Below are 22,430 nucleotides of genomic sequence, written 5' to 3' on the forward strand. Positions count from 1 at the left end.
ATAAACAATAAACACCAGCTGATTATTTAAATACACAACACAAACCACACAACTTGCTTACAACCTCATAAATGTCAAATCATTATTCGTAAAAAAAATGGCAAAACATAACTATTGACTTAACTTTGTACTGATATCTTCAAGTCAAGAGGCATCCTGCTTGTCGTAGTGACATGTTCTGTATAGTTGTCATTTGTTGTTGTTTTATTTTGGAAAACGTAACCGGAAATCATTATTGTATTTGTGTTAACTTGCCACTACCACGGCTTACCATATATTTTATTGTGACACTTTTTTAACAATAGAGTTGCTGAAGTCATAGAAAATTTGAATTGATGAAAAAAATTAAAACATAAACAAGAGCAGATTCGTGTTAAAGAAAGAGGAACTCCTAGTGTTGTGTTTTTGTTCAAGTGTGAACGATTTAAGATTAAGGGCACTTCATAAAAGAAAGCCCGCCAATCACCAAATGGGAATAATGTAAATGCATACTTGTAGTAATTTACTACACTAATAATTCTACAGCGAAATCACTGAATAATCCCAAATCTGGTATCTCCTCCAATACAGTGCGAGTGGTGATGGGGCGGAGACAGTGGCTGTGAGCGACAGCATCCAGCAGTGTTGTGGATGAGAGGGATAAAGGCTGCCCGGCTCCTTCACACAACACAAGCTCGGTGTCACTAATTAGTCATTAATAAGCGCAGCTGCCGCGTTGAGCTGAACTTTCCAAGTTTCCCAGCTCCTCTCGTGTCACAAGCGGTGCATGGACCAAGGGGACGAGCGAGCACCAACCAGCCAACAACAACAATTTCAGATGTGGAAGCTTGTCATAGTAGCCGCACAGTAGCCAACTTGCCTGCAGAATATCGTTATTCTCAACTGAGGCTCGGACTACATCACAACGAGAAGCCGCTTGCAGGACCGAGGATGAACGGGATGAACTGAGGTGAATGTATATGTATGCATGTGTGTGTGTGTGGCTCATTGTAGTCTCGAACAAATCCATCTGGTGATTATCATGCATCGCCAAGTTTTAGCTTATGCCATTACAACTCAGGGGGGGAGGAGGGTTTGACAATATTTACGTCTCCTCTGAATTTTATATTGGAAATGCAAAGGCTTGTTCAGATGTAAGCTCATATCAAGGCATAAGGGTTATTATAGCACAGGCAGCGTGTTGTATTCTGTCACGCATTTGCAAAATAACCGCAGTTTCAGTGTACAAGAGCAACCTATTGTAATTTCACGCACCGGGGATTGATTTAACACAGCAGATATGGCGATACAACAAAGTGCGTGTGTGTTATTTGCGTGCTGCTTTGTAAACCGCTGTCATTAATGGATGCGGTGGAAGGCAGCGAGCGTGAGCCGCACCGACCTGTCAATCATGTCAGCCTTACTAGTCCATTGTTTTGCCCCTCCTGTTTGTGAGTAAGTTACCATGGAGAGTCTTCCGGTTCCTCTACTCCGACTGCCTTATGTGGAGAAGGGGGCGGCTGCGAGTTGTGGGCTATGGTGCTGGGATATACTCTTGTTTTCATGTCTTAGGGACTATTTGATGGTTCAAAGCGGCGATTTGCAAACGCTCAGTCCGCCTTGATGGGAGTTTCCCGCAGCCTGTGACCGCTCTTGGTCAGCTTTTTCATGCTCAGCTCATCCAAACGACATCCAGATGCCAGCTCCAGTTCATTTGTATTGATGCGATTGCTTGAATAGCCTGCTCTGAATGTAAAAAAAAAAAAAAAAAAAAAAAAAAAAAAAAAAAAATCTATATTTTTATTAGGGGCACACCTTCTTTTCATAAACTGTACTGATGATGACTGAGAATCCAGGTGCCATATCCCCTGATTTTCCTTTTTAATTCTCCACCAATCAGAAAAGAGGAGATGTAAACAAAGACAGGCACGAGTCAGGTAGCTGAGGTTGTAGAGAAGGTGGTTGCATCTCTCAAAACCAAACGGAAATTTACATAATGAAGCACTCAACCGGGGAGTCTGTGGCTGTGCAAAAAAAAAAAAAAGAAAGAAAAAGAAATCCATAAAACTGAGTTATACAATATTAATATTAATACTGTATTGATTCCACAGCCCATCTCATCATTTATGCACTTCATTTTCAGATGATGCTTTGACATCTATATTTATGCACATTTATGCACTTCATTTTAAGATGATGCTCTGATGACATCTACATTTTAGTAGATGGATGGAATGCACTCAGGTAATTGAGTGCAGCGTGCTGGCTCTGCTTTAATATTTTTGGAATATGAGAATTTTGTCTTTATTAAGTAGACCTGTCTTTGGAAGCAGCTTGTCTATAAGATCCATGATTACCAGGCTATTTACTGAATGCACCATGTTTGCTAATATGACAGACTTAGAGAAATGATTCCTCTTAGCATTTTGTGATCGTTTAAGTGACAACACTGGCAAAGCTGTGACACTCAAAATGCCTGGCTGCGGAGGATATGATACATGCTCACCTGTGAATAACAATGAGCCATGATAGATTGTTTACTCGGAATGACTTGCATGAGACATGAGGTGGAGAGTGTGAAGAGGAGTCTTACAGTAGCTATTCAGCTGGTTAGTAAAAAGGTCATGCTTAGCAAGCTACTTTCACAGATTTTGCCTGGATGTCATTTTTCTACTTCCAAATGAATTTTCACTCATGCCAGGCTTTGCCAGAATACACTGATGCTTCTCATTCACCATCTCGCTTTCTTTCTTTCTTTCCTTCTTTCTGCACTATGCAGACTGAATCAAGTTTCCTTGCAGAATCTAAAGTGTAATGTTCACCGAAGAGGTTGATGTTATGTATATTATATCTTACTATGATTAGGCAAGTGGGTATACCCAGATAGAAATGGGAATGCTGCACTGCATATATGAGGTGTACAGGTATACATAATCTCCTGAAACCTGAGAAGCTGAGGCATTTGTCCCTAAAATATATTTTGTTTTGAGTCTTTGGAGCCAACGCTTGTCCAGCCTCTTGTCTTTGACGTTAAAATGTCATTTTTTTATGAACCTGACAATACCCAGGACAGCTTTGATCTCGAGAGCCATGCATGCACTAATGCACTAATTTATGAGGAACAGTGATGCTAGAAGAGGACGCAGTGCTCCTCCCTGGCAGCCCTGCAGCATATTGGCAATTTTGGTTTTGAATGTAGATGCACGTCACTGTCAAATTCTGTCTTTGTTTCATGTCAGCAGGAAGTAACTAGCAATGGTACCATCATGTTTTACTCTAATAAATCAATTATTGTTTACTTCAGACTCATAAGATATAAAGTTATGGCTCTAATGGTACTAAAAACACAATCAACATATCAACCAGAATTGAATTCTCTATTAACCAGTCATCACAATATCACATTTGACAGCACCTTCACCTGGAATAATGAAGCACTTGTTTCAAGGTCACTGAAACAGACTAACATTGTTTGTGGTGGCAGACAGAGCAGTTGTCAGTGGTGTTTAGTTCTGTGTATTAGCCTCATTGAACATGCCCTTGACCAAGACACAGAGTCCAAACCTGTTGTCCTTGACTGGCCCTGTGCTCTGACTAAAGCCGGGCGTGCGCAACACAACTTAAGGCCCTATATCACCGCCCCAGACAGGGTTTTGAGATGAAGATAAAATCTCCATGTTGGAACTAAATCAGTTTGAGCAGCCGTCACCAAAAGCTTGTTAATTTTGAGTGGGTTAGAGACGCAGTCTGACCTAGTCTTTGAGCCACTTTTGTAGCATAAGATATGTAAAGATGGGTTAGGAGAACAGTGAGCGGCAATACCCAGGGAGAGCTTGCAAGAGAGCCAGGCAGACGCAGTGGAAGCTACAAAACAACACAACATCATAATGGCTTTATAGTTTGCAGCTCTGCAGAACAGAGGAGGAAATGATTGCAAACACAGTAAGAGCTGAAAGCTTCTTTTCCCTTTCAAGATTCATTTTTGCAGGTGAAAAACAAGTCACGTTTCACATTTATTTCTCGTGAGACAGCAGGATATTGAGATCCCTCGTGAGCAAATCCGAGTGAAGAATCTTTAAATGTGTGACAACCCCCCCACCCCCATATGTGCTGTATTGTTCAGTGTTCATACCACCAAAGAAACTTCAGGGAAGAAGGCTGCTTAATGTGAGCAGTGCAAACGTCTGAAGTTTTTCACAGGTGGTGCTCAGCAAGGTTGACCAACACATGACTGAGGGCTGATGCCACTATTTCTGTGTTGCAGTTGTTGCTAGAGATTGTGTGTTTTTATTCAGTATTTTTAAATTTGACTATTTTCATGCCAAATGTTTCCAAGGACTCAATAACTCACATTGATTTTTAGCATTGTGACTGTGAGGATGGAAAAGCAAATGAAACAATATTTAGACCATGCTGGGATACACCTGTCTAACCCCTTGAACTCCAGTTTTCCTTGAAATTTCCCATGAAGTAGCTTTAAAGTTAGAAAAAACATGTTTTTTCATGCTGTGTGTATATATGCACAATATGGAAAAACAAAGGTGTGTGTGTGTGTGTGTGTGTGTGTGTGTGTGTGTACATAAACATATATACATACTTTTTTCAAATTAATTTATTTTTTCCACTGGTTGCAGCATTTCAGTGTATCACAGGGGAAAATACTGAGAAGCTATCTAGGTGGTGCGTGGTTTTGAATAAAGCCGTATGATGATGAAACCACTGACTCAGAGGTTAATGCAGGCAAACTCTGGGGTGCCATACTGCCTTTAACTGAAATTAATCTACAAACGGCATTTTTGAACAAATTAAAATAAATAAATAAATACATAAAAATTGAAAATTAAATGTCATTTTATCGCAGGTTTTGCAGTTTCTTAGTAGTTACAGCCAAGGAGGAGCCGGCATTGCATAGGTGGTGAACAACACCGCCTGGCTGATATTTGATACATGAGAGACCAGCGTCTATTCCAGGGGCTACTTTATCAGTGTAAGTTAGGAGCAGAAATGTGGAGTGGATATACTGTGTAGGACAGTGAAATATCCTTGCAGGCGCTGCATGGTGTTCCTCTAATTTCATGTTTTTTCTACCTGCAGTTTCAGCGAAGCCTTTTGGTATTTGACCTTGCCTTCTAGTTTAATCACCCTGTTATGTTACCAGAACAATAGCAATAGGGGAATGTTAAATCTCTCAGCTTCAGCTGTCAGGTGCTGATCCTTATTAAGTACCCTTGTATATTATGTCAGGTCTCTGCCCTCCATGTGGAAAACATGGCCACTGTAAGATTTAGCAATGGTGTGTGAATTATACAGTTTGGATGGAATACATTTTTGTCGTAAATTAGTGAGCTTGGAAGCGTCTCGCTCTTTGGCTGGTGCACATTGGGGAACAGGGAATAAGGGCCAGCAATAATGAGTAACAGCAAAAATTTTGCTAGTTGGAGTTTCAGTGCAGCAGGGATTAACATGATATTACATTTATCAATGCACAGAAGATTTTGTTTCATCTCACCAATCAAAAATTCTGAAAAAAATGAATGAAGTCCTTATTTTTGCCCGTATGCAGCGGCTGTCTCCTGTAGAACCCCATTTTTAAGTCTTTGCAACTAATTTCCACACATTATCATGACAGACAGCATAGAAAGCTCATGTCATTCATATCTGGAGAACTGCACGTTTCATTTGAGCTGCACCACACTGCTGTTCTAGCATTCAAATTTAGACTTAAAAGTTTAAATCCCATCGGTCACGTTTTGGTGTAATAAGTTTTGACCTCATCCCTCATTTTTTTAAACATATCGAATTTCAATAACAATAGAGATGGAATTACCCTTTGAAATTACAGTGTGTGAATCAAAGTAAATATAATAGCTATGCTGTACACTGGGAGCAAATGTTATACTAATCATATTAGATTTATACTTACCTAACTATTGTTTCAAGCTCAGTGTAGCATTTCATCCCTAAGTGTGCATGGAAATTGTAGAACAACAGTGGTATTATATATAAATGATATTAAACATTTGTCAGTTCAATTAGAGTGGAAATGATATGCCTAATACACTGCAGTGCATAATGCATAAAGGGTTCACAATGCAGAATTGCACAACATGGAGGCACAACTTGTTATTTACCAGCAGAGCTATAATAGCTGATATGTCTTTAACATGCAACAAATATCGAGTGACACTCTGCCAGCGTGTGAGAACTGAACTGATTCAGATCCAGAGCTGGGGTGGATCATGGACGAGGGGTGTTGTGTGGCTGTAGTGAGCTGACTGAAGCTGTCTGTGATAGTGAGTGGTCAGGGAGAGCCAGGCCAGAGCCAGAGTGAATAGTCCTTTGTGGGACTGACACCTGCAGAGCTCTGCCTCCACCCTCCCCATCCAATTGATATGCACCTCCAACCCCCACCACCACCCACCCACCCAGGCCCTCGGACATCCATGCCTGGCACATCTCTGTTGACTTGGCACCTGTCCTGCATCACCCCTCCTGCAAAAGGATATAACTCACATCTTTGTCTGGGCCGGGCCAACGCAGCAGGACTGCGGAGCTGTGTTAGGACCATACCAATCGCCTCTGTCAAGGGCTTAAATTTAGAATTTTTTGTAAATGGTAGCAAAGAACAATATGGGTAGGGGTTGTTGGAGGGATTTAGATGAAATCGTGTGTGAGCCGTGTTTGGTTGTTTTTATAAGAGGGTTTTAAAAATGATTTGTTGTTCCAGGAAAACGTGTTGACGAGGCAATTTATTGGACGGTCTGCAGACATCGAGAGTGTAGAAACAGTTTACAACCCCGCTTTGTCCTTTTCTGTCAAGTGGCCAGGGGAGGATGGTTCACTGAGGACAGGGAGGACAATCCTCATACATTTCTCTGAATTTTCCTAAAAAAAAAAAAAATAGGTTGTTCAGTACAGTAGGCATATAGCCTATGTAGTTATATATTTATGGGTAGTAGCTTTGCTCTTCTCAACTCCATCGTGCACTTTGCTCCTCTTTTGCTGTCTTCCTATTTTTGCTTAAAAACCACATCCTATAGCTTAAGGCTTGACAATATCTCAGTGTTAAATGTTGATATTGTGATATGAGACAAGATATCATCTGGAATTCAAGATCTTGTAATATTGTGATATGGCATGAATATTGCCTTTTTCTGGTTTTAAAAACTGCATTACAGCAAAAATATGCAATTTTCTCAATTTTCTATTCTTCTTATTCTGCATTTTATTATTTGCCTCTACCTGCCATTACTAATGACCTTGTATCAAAAATTTCTTATGTGTAAGCATCATATCAAAGCACTGATAGTCATCCTTACAGTATCATAGAAAGTATTTAGTCACAGATATTGTGATATTTGATTTTGCTAGAATTTTGTATCTCCCTTACATATTTGAATGAAAAGGTCACATGCTTATTTATGTGTCGAGCCAGTGAGTTTACATGGCTATTAATGACACACCCACCAATACTCTTCATTCCTCTCCAAACTTTGGTTTTTCAGATGCCATTGGAGATGTTTTTTCATTTTTTTTTTTTTGTCAGACAACAGCCATTTGCTACTCTGATGATTCAAATTCTCAGTGGACGTCGTCATCCCTCTGTCTGACGGCTCGTCCTCAGATGTCAGGATTACTGCAGGCAGCACTCCGCTGCCAGACACAAGATGACGCCTGTGTCAAAATTGGTTTTAAATCAGATTTTCCTAGCATCATTTCCCTACTCAATTGTTGGGAACCTGGGTGGTATTGTTATTAGAATATCAGTGGGCCTGTACTCTGTAACATGCTGACTGGCTGATAATCCACTCCCCATTCTTACCCCCTCCCCGTGTCATGGTGCAAGGCTCTGCATTAATGTAGAGCACTTTGATTGAATTCCTGTCCTGAATATTCCTGAATGCCCCCCGCTCTCTTAGCAAGGAGGACGGCACCACCAATTTCTAGCTGATCCCATTTGTCCTTGCTGATGTCACGGGGACAATGGCTAAAAACCCATAGCACAGTCAGTTTTTTTGCACTCTAGCTGTTGCGCTCTTCCAACCTTCCTGCATGAGGACTTAACCCAAAATGAACCCAGCAGCTGCCAAACTGCCTGAATTGATATTAAACACGCCCCCTGTGACCTTTGTGGATTGAAATAGCTGTACACCTTTATTGTCCCTATCCAAAGCCCCCACTCACACATACACACACACACACACACACAGTCCTATGTAGCCAGGTAGAATGCTCTCACAGAAATGGCATGGTGTAGTAACCGTGTTATTCCACGATTGCCACTTGAGACGTAACAGTTGTCATATAGAACCTGGTATGTCTGTTTATCTGTCTGCCTGACTGTCCCATGTCCTCCATGCAACCCCCCCTCTGCTCCCAGCCTGGGTCTCTGTGCTACAGGAGGATTAACCCCGCCCGCTAGGCTCTGGCCTGCCTTGATTATGTCCAGGGATAAGAGCTGCTTAATTGTAATCACTGGGGCTGTCCTGAGCAGGGTAAACACAGGAGCATGGATCAACCCGGTCCAGACACTGAAGCTGAACATGGAATGTGAAAAAGCCCACATTTTCCCCACCTTCACAAAACCAACTCCAGGATTCCCATGTCTGTGCTAGTTTCTCTGCATGATTATGGAGTTTTTCCTCACTGATTCCCTCACTGGAGGCTTTGGTTGTACGTGTCAGGTTGCAGTAAACTGTCCTTGTGGTTGTGTTGGCCTATGGAGGAACGCTCTGCTGTTACTTCTCTACCATCTAGGCCACTGTTCGTCCATGCATCAAAGATCCAAATGAAATAAATACATGTCTTGTTGAGGCATGTGCTATGCTTGTATAATGCTTTAGTTGGAATTGCAGTTGTTTTGAGTTCACAATGCTGATTCGCTTGCAGCCTTTCTCGGCCATAATTTGTGGCATTGTTCCTATTTGACGATTGCACTGCAGCTTGAAAGTGTGAAATGAAGTTGGCACATCATTAGATGGTTCAAGGGGGAATGAGGCACCTTAACAGTAGCTGTAATTTGTTTGTTTTACTGGGTAATAGCTCGACAGAGCAAGGCGGAGGGAACTTGATGAGATTTTTACCACACTTTAGCGTTTCTCTGCGGCGCCTGTAGTGAGATGCTCTGTGGGAAAACCCTGTCCTATTGAACCTGTCTGCTTAGTAGAGGCCCAGCCCTCTGGAGAGTGCAGCTTGATCTCTGCTTCACTGAAAAGGATATCTACATGGGCAAAAAAAAAAAAAAAAAAAAAAATCAAGTTAAGATGTTTAGAGGAATAAGCGAATCGAGAAAACTCCCATGTTGGAGGCAGTCTAGCGGAACAGGTTGGCCATATGGCATTTTAGTCGTGTCAAATCTGAGGTCAAATCTCTGGCGGCTCGTCGTTGGTCCGTTCCTCCATCAGAGCCAATTACCTCCCTCTCAGAATCCCCCTCTCTTCCACTCTTTCCCTCATTAATCCAAAGAGGCCTTTCCACTACAGTGTATAGATACTATTACCAGGAGATGAATAGGTTCCAAAAGGCACTTTTAATTAGTGAACTCATGACTATGTTTTCTCCCGCTGTTCATCACAGACACTGGCAGAGCAGAAGTGCCAGAGAGAGAATATGCTGCATAATGTGTTTTGAGTACTTGTCAGAAAACCTAACAATGAGTCAAACAATTATTGAGGGTTTCATCTTCTTGTGTATTTGCACAACCATGAAAGAACATTTTTGACAAAAATACATCAATATACAAGTTCTCTGGCTGGCCAGTGTTAATAACTGGAATGTGTTATCCTTTCTGGCTTGGATTTAAAATTCCATTTTTATGACTGAGTACAAATCAATACTATTAGCCATCGGCTCTGGGCAGCTAATCAGTAAAGTGTTACAGTAATAATCACTTTTTCCAGTAATGAGCAGTGTAAAATTACTGTTTCAATTTCTGTAATATTGCAGTTATAATAAAAAAAGTAATTACTTTTGTTAGCATCGACTCTAAATATCTGATTGAATCTGAATCATCCCAAACAAGATCCCCATATTTACTCCTGATTTATTTTCACCATAATTGGTTGCCATCCTCTCACTGCAAGCTAGTTTAGATGAGAAACAGGTGACAAGTTGACTTTCTCCAGGTGGAAGTATTCCCACTGCTTTGATTTCATTGAGCTACAAGATGACAAGAACATTGTTGTCAGCTGTAAACAGAGCACAGGCACACAGCCTGCAGACAGCATGGGAATCCTGCAACTCTTGAAGTTGGACTTGAAAGGACACACAGAGAAACAACTAGCAATAGTTTTAGGTTAGAGAGAGAAAAAATACTAAAGAGTGCAAATGTATGCAGATGTGTGTAAAACTCATCGGAGATTTAGATACTGAGATCCTGCCTCTGACTATATTGCTGTTTGGCTGCCTGCTGTGCTGAGCTATTTGGTTTTCCTGATTGTTCACATGAGATGTGAGTAATTAACAGTAAAAGAGGACGCAGTAACTGATATTTAGGGCGTAATGAAAAATTAATATCACAAGTAGTGTAATGAATTACTGTACTCAGGGAGTACTAAATTAAACAGTAATATTAGTTTTTGAACTTAATAATGAGTAATGGATTCGCTTTATTTAGTGAGACGCTCGGCACTGCTGTCAGTATTTGCTGATTTGGCCTTAAAGATGCTTAGAGATACTTAGAGAAATTAAGTTCAGGCCCATTGTCTGGGGGTAGTTGAAAAACATTTTTGGAAATAATAAAAATGTTGGGGAAAAAAACTCACTGAAAAACACAATGAAAATCACAGATTGAAAGTTTATATCAGTGTGCCTGCAGTTGGATTTTTCCTTTCATATGCTTTAATGACATTATGAACAAAAACCCTGTATTTTATCCTTCCTTTGATAAATGGAGGATGTCCAGTGATAAGTGGTATTTGAACTCCTGCCCACACACATATATATGATATATATATCCTTCGTGTCCGGTTCCATGTGTAGTGCCCCGGCCGAGCTGCGAAGTGACAGCTGATTTATGTGGAGGTCATGCGAGATGGCCTCATGAAGAGGCTGTCAAATAAAGACAGGAAAATGTTTTTCTCCCCTACTTAAGAGTTGGCAGCAAATATAAAGGGACACTGTCAGAACATGAATGTGGCAGAGGAGATGCCAGCGTTTTCATCAATGCCGGGCTTTATGTGTGGGAGGGTTTTTGATGTGCCGGGCTCAGGCTGCAGAGGTCCTCTGTGGAGGGTGAAAGCCAGGAGCTTTGACCAGCTGGGACTGAATGATGGTGGGTGCAAGCTGTCTTTCCTGCCTCCTACAGCAGAGTATTCTTCCAGGAACAGGAGAAATTACCAGAGCATGCTATGTTATGTGCTCCGGAGACAGGGAATTTTGGCCATTGTAGGAGACTTGATTCAAACTTGTGACAGCTCAGTGGGGAACCTATCTAAAGTTGATATTTCTGAGGCTGGCTCCCTAATAAAGTCTTCCCTTTATCTGTCTGTCCCTCTTATTTGAGGTGCAGAGTTCTCGTGCAGAGCTGTCTCTGCTGTTTATCCGGCAACCCACTGCAAACCAGGATCTCCTTGCCATCCAGTGTTGAGGCTGTGATGAAATCAATTCTGGCTACTGCAGAGCTATGCAGCATAGAGGGCAGTGCTGCAGTGTATATGAGGCTCCTTCAGCCATGAAACCAGATGTACTGCACCAACATGCATACTACACACACGCATGCATATACACAAAGTAAGACAAAAATATTTGCCAAGCAGACAAGTTAGACTATGTGAGACTATAGGACAATTGGTGCTTACTAAGCATTAGAAACCACATAATTAGCCCAAATTGAATGGCTGATAATTCTCCAGCAGGAAAAGCTTGGCTAAGCTTTTTTTGTGCCCTACTTTGACAAATGTATTGAATAGATTCATTTAATTCACATGTCCTCTCTCCGGCTGTGGTATCTGTGCTAACTTGTTTGTCATCATTATACCTGCGGGAAATACAATAATCCCCTTAGTCTGTGTCACCATTTTTCCATTGCAAATTAATTAACATTCAAGCAGGCTTTGGCCGAACTCCTACTTTGTGTGGCTCTGTGTGTGCTCAGGCATTGCGCCTGCTTCGCCTCTGGTCTTCAGCAAGCTCGCTAGAGTAAGCCTGCAGCAACACAACCACAGAGCATCATGGGAAGCTCCAGGCATCACCATGGCATGGAATGATGTGGATCAATCTGCACGGCTAAACGCACGGCTCCCACATCCCTGCGTGGAAATCAGCCACCAGAGCTGCAGCAACTGAGGTGCTCCTGCAAGGAAAGAGATGTCCTCTTCTCCATTTCAACGGAATGGTTTGATTGTGCTGCAAGCCTGCGGGGTGGCTGGTGGAGGGAAGGTGGCTGGGTGGGAGGGTGCAGTTGGATGGGTGATGTTTGTTCACTCACAAACCCAGCAGGAGGCCTCAGCTCCCGCAAAGTCCCGAGGGAGCGGAGGGGAACAGAGTCTGGAAGAAGCAACACTTGGCGTCAAGGCAGCTTGGATTGATTTCATCATTCTGAGCGCTTGTTGGGGTGTGTGTTGTGAGTGGAGGTGGAAGCATCCCCTCTGGGGAGAAAGGTTCACTAATAAAGATGAGAGAGGCAGTCAGCAGGCTCAGTGGTTATCGAACAGAGTTAGTGCCATCATCTCACTCCCACGTCCCACTAATGGTGTGCAAAATGGCTGTAAGGTTTGACTATATTTAACATGAATGAACCATAATATATATTGACATGATAGTCTAACATACACTGTATTATCAGCACTTTTTTCTGAGGTCCATGGCCTTGCATACTCGTAGATCTGTGTTAAGATAGCCGTGTCAAATCTGAGGTCAAAGTGACAGTGGCATTTTCATGAAGCATCTAAGATGAACTGCAAAGGAAATCCCCTCCACTACTTTTGCAATGAAAGGCCATTTATTGATTTAACTGTGGTTTTGCTGAAGTCCAGAGTATGAGAAAGAGCTCCTATATTTTAGTTGGTAGATAAATAAAAATAAAAGTGCCAAGGTTTAGGGTTCAGTTTCCATTGAGGTGTACTCCAGTCATGGCCAGTCATATAAATTCTAGTCAGTTACCCCTTAAATTAAAGCTGAAATTCTGCACTTCAATCATGTATTGATTACTCCATTTCAAATCCACTGTGGTGGTGTACAAGCAAAATTATGAATATTCTGTCACTGTTACTGTCTGTTACTGTCCAAATACTTATGGACCTAACTGTATAAATATAAATAGTATCTCTGCCATGCTTTTACTGAAAGAAAGCTGGTTGGGGAGCATAATATGGTAAGCTATTGAATTAATGTTGAAGTACCATAGGAATATTATAGGAATACATATATGTATGTATGTATGTATGTATGTATGTGTCTGTCTGTCTGTCTGTCTATCTATCTATCTATCTATCTACATATATATCTACATATCTACATATCTATATCTATATCTATATCTATCTATCTATCTATATATATATATATATATATATATGCTAACTCAATAGAGTTTTGGGGTTCATTCCCCATTACATCATGGCTCATTGTCTCTCTCTCTCTTTTTTTTTTTTTTTTTTTTTTTTTTTTGATGGAATTTAGTCCCAGAAAGTAACTGGAAGCTCCAGCTAGACCAAAATATTAGTTTCATTTAGTGCTGTTATATCGCAGCAACACTGTGTGTTCCTGCGCTGTCTGGAAAACATCTATTCTCAGTAATAAGATTCATTCACCAGTGCCAGCTTACTCATCCTCTGAGTGCTGATATCAATACAGTGTGTCACTCTGTCACAAACACCCTCACCACCATCCCATCCCCCTTTTCTTCACCGAGCCACAACAAACAGATGGTGGCACCATAAATGGCAGTACATTGAATAAATGAAGGGGGAGTGCAGGCAGCCTCTGCAGGAATGAGAGAGTGAGAGGGATGGGTGGAAGGGCGGATGGGATTGAATGGTAACTGATCCCTTGGTATTACTGGTGTAATGTAGTAGAGGCCAAACCCATCATCTGGCCCCACTGGGCACCAGATAGCCCAGAGTTTTTACTGTGGTGACCATGACATTCTGCTGAATAATCTAACAGGCTTTATTAATGGATAGTATGTATCTGTATTTTGTCATTAATTTGTTTATAAGCATTGCCTCATGCCCAAGCTCTTGACACCCAGCTCCTACTTTCTATGGTATCTGACCTCAGCGTGGTGATAAATCAGGGTGTGTGTCACCCTTGGATTTATTCGTGCTTTACTCACAGGCTAAAGTTACACTTGCCATTTCAACATGTTTTTTAAAACATGCGTCTAAAGAAAAGATAGCTGGAGACAGAACACAATGCGTCATACTTAAAAAGCCACGCCCAATAGAGGGGAAAACACTAGAAAGGAAAATGTGTTTAGAAGAGCTCAATATTGTTGGTCTCACACTAGGTGAAACAGAGGAAGCTTTAATTGAAATTATGTAGCCTGTTTAAAGTGCACATTCACTTCCAGTAGCCTCAAGTGTCTGGCCACAATGGAGCGACAGTCAGTGTCCTTTTGATAACATTAGGTGAGTTAGCCATGTTAATACTACAAGCTAACAAGACAGTGTGTAAGTGAGATCATTTATGAATATACTAAATTTACCCAGATTCCACCACAACACAAACATTTACTGCTATATTAGTTAATGTCATCTTAGCTAAAATTGACCAGTGGATATTTGATTTACTAGTGACATGCTTGAGGCACAAACATATTGAATGTCAGGGTCCCACAGTTACTACCAGTATCCATTTTTCTCTTGTTTTTGGCTTGTTTATTCCTGTTTGGACTCTTGATCTAGTTTTTAGTGCGTCCAACCACACAGTAGCTTTTGGGCATTTTTTCTAGCTTGTTACTAACAAAATCACAAGGAGACACAGTGACACAATATAAAGTCAGTTTAGGGCAGTGCAATAGTTTCCCCTCTTCCCCTGTTGGTGGACGTTTGCACTCTGTTTGTGTATGGGGTCACATCATTGTATGTCCACACATTGCCTGAATACGGTTGATATGTGTTTCCTGTGGCTAGATATTGGCCTCAATGACAAAAGCTGCATTGGAATGAATGTAACCGCAGCCTTCATGTACAGTTGTAAAGATTATACTTTACACAATGGGGAAAAGGCTTTCACACATTTTATGGCCTTGGCTGAGATCTTGCACACTCTGGGTTTGTGTGTTTTGAGATTCCTTTGGGATTGCCTGGTGGATATGCTGTTGTTAGGGACTGTGCAGCATTTATGTGAAGAGGGGTATCTGAGCAAATTTTGACAAGTCTCACCATCCCTATAAAACTCTCTCTGGCAAGCAGATAGATACAGCATAATAATTATTTTAGGTTTGGGAAAAAAAACGACCCATATTCAGCCGAGACCTAAAAGTTATGATCTAGATTATATGAGGTGAGAGGCCTATTAACATTCAGTTCATTCAACTCCATTCATTAAGCTACAGTAAGCTATGTATTTAAAGGTTGACAGCAAAGATGGGCTTGACTTAGCCAGAGTGAAAATGTTTTGACTTTTACAATGAGGCCACTTCACTTTTTCCCGCAAAACCAGCCTTCTTAATCACACTTAAAAAGAAAAATCAAACCACCATTTCATATACTGTGATGCTGCCTCATTTCCCTGTAATATGACTTAGGGTAAAGCCTTCTTTTTACTCGCTTTGTAAGAAATTGTTTTGCATTTTCCCACATGAATGAAATGTTTAGTTTTCAAATAAGCTGTCAGAAAATTAACTACCACTTTCCAGGGTTTGCAAAGTTGTCTAGAGGAGTTGATAATTAATATTAAAGGAAGTAAGGATAACTATTATTTCTTTGGAGTGAGTCAAAACTACTTGCAGTGCTTGAATTAAGCTACTGGGAGCTTTCTAATATTTTTTGATGGAAATGAGATGTCTTAAGTAAATTTTTTTTAAGTATAATCCTTGATTTTTCGTTTAAGTTCAGATTTTCTTTCAAGTCAAACTCTCTTCAACGAAATAATTCTCAAAAGTATGGCAAAAGAGTGAATTAAGCTTTATCTAACTTTTGTCTGCTCTTTACTTTGTCCTGTCTCCTTACCAAGGGCTAATCTTAACTGAAATCTTCATTCATGACCTTTTCAAAACCTTGCCAAGTGCTGAGATTAAAATAAAGAGAAAAATCATGATTTTCATAAAAATGCACCCCTGCGTGAAGTCAGGAACTGCATTAACTCAACAGCTCCACAGCTCAATTGGAATAATACTACCCCATACACTGGGATCTTCCCCACTTCCTCCACAAACACACACTTCACCCCTTTGCTATTAAACCACTAGATGTTTCTCGACTGGTGCTGTTTAATATGCAGGAAGAGGATCAGAAAATAATTAAACTCTATGACAAGTGATGTGACCCCAATTACCTTATCCTAGCTTTGGTGGTGGGGTAGACAAGAGTGAAATCAGTGCACTGTAAGGTTTGGGCTCAGCCAATGTCAAGATCAGTGAAAACTTTTTTTCTTCTTCATCAGGATTAGGCAGCAGGCGACACAAGGTGTAAACAACTCATTAGAAACATTTTGACACTGAGATTTTGTTATGTTGAAGCACTGCTGTCTGCTTTTTGTTTGTCCATCTTTCATTGCTCTGCAGAAGATTAGTGCTGGAGGCCAAGTTGCTGTAGATTTAATTAATTCTCTGAAATTAGACTGCATTCAATTGCTCAAACAAGTTTTTTAGATACAAAATAAGCCTTTAGACTATGTTTCTGAAAAAATGTCTCAAGCATGAATGGTCAGAGCTTTAAACAATCTCAAATAATCTTCCATCCTCTTGTAGCCTTGTATGTTAATCTGATGTTTCCTGTCACTCTCTGTGGTACTACACTGGCCACAACTGAAGTAAAAGGATATATGTTACAAATCGTGTGGTTGACCACAAGTAAAACAGACATTGGAGTGCACTGTTTGACACAGATTCCAAATGCCATGCCATCTTCTTGCTTGTCTGTAGCCTTTTCAGCAGTTCCCGCTGGGTTTGAAATCTGCATCCAGTTGTTTTGGACAGCATATGAATATTCTCAGCAGCTCCTTTGCATAGCGAGCAAAGCAAAGCAAACACTAAAATGAGATCTTGTCAGGCGTTGCATTTGCTAAAGCATGCCGAGAGGTGGCAGGTTGTCGGAGAGCTCATTGCGCAAGAAATGGCCCACGCTACAGACCCATGCCTCCACCAAGAGGCCAATTTCTCTGCATGAGCAATGACTGACAGCTCTTCAGCAATGTAGCAGCCAGGCCTTTGCTTCATTCCATATTTGTGATGGAAAATCGCCCCCATCCTCCTCCCCCTCACCACCTCCTCCTCCTCATCCACCTCCTCCCTCCATCCTAATCTGCTCTTATGGGTCTCAGCCCATGGCGTCTTAAACCCCTCCATCTCCAACAGCTGCTGAGGACAGGGAGGTATAGAGAGATTAAACGAGTCTCTGTGGCCCCCCAAGGAATCCCACATGCCTCTCTGCCTCTAGCTCCTCCTAGCATCTTTGATCCGTTGTGTTTTCCAACCCAGTCGAGTCCCACCAGGCATTTGAGGGTTCCTAAACATGCCAACCTACATGGAGGCCTCTTAAGGCTCCATGGTGACTGTTGAGCCTATCAGTGTTGTTCATTAAAGGCAGATAAAAGGCTCCACTGCCTGCTAACCCATGGTGTTAGAGGAGGCCACAGCCACTCTCTTGTGCTCAAGATGTCCGGTAGTATGCCTTGGTGGTTAAAGATGCCCTCCAATAACTGGCAGAGTAAGGTGTGGAAGATCTCCACAACAACCATCAGCCAGTTTGTCAATGCCCTTGAACAAGACACTGAAGCCTGACTTGCTCTCTGACCTTTCTGGGCAAGGCGCACATGCCTGTGTGTCTTAGAGGGGCATGTATTCATTCACATGTTACTTCTCTGGGTGGTGGGGGGTGGAGCCAATCTCAGCAGGAAAACATGCACAGATAGACAGACACTCACATTCATATCTACTGTAGGTGCAATTTAGAGACCTCCATGTAGATTGAGGGAGAAGACCAGAGCACCCAGTAGAAACCCAGGCAACAACGTGGAGAATGAGATTTGATCCCAGGATATTCTTGTTGCTGGGTCCTAACCAAAAAAAACATTACAAATCACACTCCTTGTAATATGGCAATGGCAATCTGAAATTCCTGTGCTGCGCTGACATGTGCAGCTTAGGATATCTGGCCAGGATGTGGATAAAGTAGTGGAACCTGTGAAATCCACTAGAGTCGAAGATGGATTGCACATGACGGCCAGTCCCGGGGGAACGCCTGCCACCTCGTATTAGCTGTTTTCTAATTAATGACTGCTATGGCCCTCAGTGACGCACAGCCAGCTAAATGGTCGTGGATGTCCTGTGCTTGACCTTGTAGTAGTACGAGGGAAATCCAAGGACCTGTTAAAGGAAAGACATAGCCCTTCTCTCTCAATCTCTCTCTCTCTCTCTATTGCTTGCTTGCTGTCTCCCGTCCACCCTCCTTGTCTGAACCCTTTCAGCGCTGCCCGTCTCTGACACTCAGTTCAGATTTTCCCACATGCAGGCACACACCCTCCTGCAAATATAAACCCTGGCTTCTCGTAGGAGCATGAAAATGAAAATTAAGTCCTACTGTATAATACCAGTGGCAGCCGGACCCTCATATATTACTGCTGCACTTCGCCATGGTTGTAATATCCACTGGTAACATAAGATCTAGCACGTCTGGCAGGTAATATACTGCTCTACATTTTGCACTCAGATCTGTTTGTGAGTGAAGAAGATGTTTAGGTCATGCTGTGGAACTAATTTCTCCTTCATAAATGCAGAGCAAAGCCTCATTGGCACATGGTGGATATTGAAGCAGTGCATCTGAGCAGTGCATGCGCTGCTGTAACCTTGGTAACGTTCAGAGGGAATTTGGAGGATGGGTGATTGATTATTCTCAGTGAGCATCCACTAAGTTAATACAGTCACTCCCACAAGTGTTTGTAATTTTCACTTTTGGTCCTCATGCAAGGCTTCTGTGGCTTCTAATTTTTAATTTAATAGTATTACAGGGAGCCTCGACATCAGGAATAAATGACTTGCCAATACTGAAGCCAATGGAACTGGTTAGGCTAGATCAGGTGCTGCTAAACCATCTAATATGGAGATATTTTTCTTCACTTACTGCTCCCTTAATCTCAGCCCCTTTGCCCTGCAAGGAATGCAAGACCATTTGCACTCCTTGTGAATGTAAGTGATGGATTAAGAGTCAGATGACTCTATTTAAGGTGGTGGATTTTAAAATCTTCTCCCTTCTGTGGATAATACTTCCATCGAGGATGGGATATCATTGTAATTTTTTTTTTTTTTTGGGTGGGTGGGTGGGTTCCTGCTCTGCCCCTCATGTTGAATGTGGTACATGCAGGCATTTTCTTTGTTTTTATAGAAGATGAATTGGAGTGCCTGCGAGGCCTGAGACTTTTGTCACGTCACTTTTCTTTCGTCACTGCAAACTGTCAAATAAATACCAAAACAACTTTAAAAAGAGTGCAAATTATACACTATAAACCAGGGAAATGTTCTCATGTCAAGAATCCAGCATTTGAGGCTTCAAGTCAAGTCTTTTGATATCTTTTCATCCTTGAAAATGCATGGATGCATCGATCTCAAATCTTCAATAACAGGTGTCCAACCCAATCTAAAACTCCGCACCAAAGTCCACACACTGTGATATGTGCTCGAAACTCTCTTTGATTCTTCACTTTTTGATGCTTTAAATCGCTTAAAGAATCCACCCAACTCACTCCAAAAGAATTTCATTACTCAGACTTTTAATGGAGAGCACCGGTGTCACATGATGGTCTAAAATCTGTTTTACACGCTGATAAGGATAACATTGTGCTGAATTAGAAATGGTAAAAATTATGTATATTGGCTATTGACAGCTTCAGTCCAAAAATATCAATAAATACTTTCAAAAACCCATATTAGTTACCACTGAGTGTTCATTTCAAGTATGTATATATTTTACTTAGAAGGTTGTTAGGATTTTAAAAAGAATTTCATCAGTTTTAGTTTCATTGGAGATCTTAAATCTTACTTGGTCTGAATGCTGTGTGAGAGGTCTGTTACCATGCCAAGAAATATTTCAGGCAGACACAGTACTTTGTAGTCCTGAGGATTTCTCTCTCAAGAAGATTACGTGGAGGTGAAGCTTTCATCCGTCTGTCTGCACTCTCCTTGACTCCATACCCTGTGTGTTAGGGGGGTTACAGAAGCCCCTGACCTTGTGCTGCTTTCTTTTTGTTGTCTGGTCTTGTAAATCCTCAGACCACACAGCCCCATTGGCCTGAGCCATCACCGCCACCATTACACTGAGTGCAAAAATACATTAGCTCTTATTAGCAGCCACTAAGCTCACTTCCATCTGCTCCTAGCAAAGGGATTGATTAAACATTTCCGCCTGGCCTATTACCTGGTTATACCTTTTGTCATCTGCTGACGAGTGTACCAAAATGCCACTGTGCTGTAAATTGTTTTTTTTTTTCTGAATATAAGGGAATATACGGGTTGTGTGTTTGATGTTTTGGCTTATATGTCAAATTTGAATTTATAGCCTGTTCAGTTTGGGCTTTAACCACTGAGTTCAGCCCACAGGCAAATGCATACAGGGTGCACCGGAGGCCATGACTGAAGTATAGGGAGTGTGATTCACATGATGGACCCATTTATTGTAATTTGCCGTTATGACAGGAACCTTATTGAAGTCAATAGCAATCATGTCTATGTATCTGAGTGCATTACTGGCTCCTGTGGTGTCCCTGTTTGCTGTGAGCTTTGTGGTATATCACACTGTGAGTAATATAATCAATCATCATCAAGACTGGGGGTAAGATATATTCTCTCAAGGCTACCAGATGTTCACAATCCCATGGTGCTCTGCTTTATTCAAATGATGTTGATGGTGCCGTCATACCTACAGCATGGATACGCTGATGATGATGCTTTTGTATGACTTCACAATGGCTTATAAACTAAAGGCACATGGATTCACAAGTTGGTGGATCAGCGTTTTGGTAATGTATCATCCCGCCAGGTTAGGGGTAGCATGATGAACTTCTCTTGAACTCTGTCCTGTAACTTACTTGCTCTGGTGTTCATACCATTTAAGAACACATGAAGAAAGAGCTGAATATGAGCATCAGTTCAGACTTCATTTTAATGAGCGACTGCTTGTTATCAGCTGTCAACATCTGTCTCCTTCCACTCATGAATGTTTGTTTCCTGTAGCTGGCTCAAATTATACTCCCGCTCCTAATGAACCGTGCCACAGTTCTCTTGCTAAACAACAAAGACCTGCATTTTCAGGCGTCTCAGTGCAGTTATTTGTTGCCACCCGAGTTGAAAAGCATTGTTCTCACTTGGCCAAACCAACTGAACTAATGGAGTAAACACTCCAGACTCCAGTTTTTTTTTTTTTTTTCAGAGACAGGAGGAAAGCAGATAGTGATGCAGAGTAATAGAAGACACTGGAGAGAAGTTTCTGGTTAATCAAACGCCTTTTCCTTCCTATTATTGCTGTTTGTGACTGTGGTCATTTGGTGTTTTTGAATATGACAGTTGTTGTGTAAGGTTCATCTACTATTTGTTGCACTCTCTGCAGATGTAGGTGTGCCTGAAGTGGGGGGCAACAGAAAGTGGATCGGCAACAGTCATACGGAACATAATGGTTTTATTTTGAGCATGTCATTTTTTCACATTTAAAGGATTTGGAAATATTTCAGAGCAAAGGGAAAGAAATACCCTTCAGGGGGGATGTTCTTTGAGGAGTGCAGAAACACAATTTTACAGTGACGGAGCTCAGTATTTAGATCCGCAGCATCAGAATGCAAGCGTGCAATTCTAATTTGGGTTTAATTTGATTTGCATTCGTTTGGAAGTCCTAATGTTCCCCAGTGACCGTAGCACTGAGTCCCTATCTAGGCAGAGGAGGGTCCCAGCTTGCTCCCTCATATCCCTCACGAGAACTACTTTCCAGTTAGGGAAATAGACCAGAATTAATTGAATTGATTGGCTCAGTGATTGATTTTATTTCAGGATTCATAATAACATACTTTGGAAAAGATTTGCACAGGAAACAGTTGACATGGTTGATCTTTTTGTGTGAATATTTTGGATTTAAAGTGTGTGTCTTTTTTGTGCATATTACCTGCTGCATGGGTCATTTCCCAGCTAATTAAAAGAAAACTCCACTCTCTCCACTCCCGGCAGCATAATCAAAAATCATACACTGTCAATACACAGATCAACAGTGTATGATTTTTGATTATGCTGCCGGTCAGTGGAAAACGAGAAATGACCCAAACGGATGAAATGGGTTTTCTGTAGGCCGTCGGCAAAGCAAAATAAA

General features: G+C 41.4%; 1 protein-coding gene across 1 annotated transcript in view; it reads left to right on the forward strand.

The window, feature by feature from the left end:
- Nucleotides 1–622: 622 nt before the first annotated feature.
- arvcfb (ARVCF delta catenin family member b) overlaps nucleotides 623–22,430 on the forward strand; it is a 237,752-nt gene continuing 215,944 nt past the window's right edge. Inside the window, exon 1 of the mRNA XM_030059900.1 lies at nucleotides 623–949. The gene's annotated coding sequence lies outside the window, so the exon portion shown is untranslated. The remainder of the gene's footprint in view (nucleotides 950–22,430) is intronic.

Source organism: Myripristis murdjan, chromosome 9 (genome assembly GCF_902150065.1).
Source record: "Myripristis murdjan chromosome 9, fMyrMur1.1, whole genome shotgun sequence".
Taxonomy (NCBI): domain Eukaryota; kingdom Metazoa; phylum Chordata; class Actinopteri; order Holocentriformes; family Holocentridae; genus Myripristis; species Myripristis murdjan.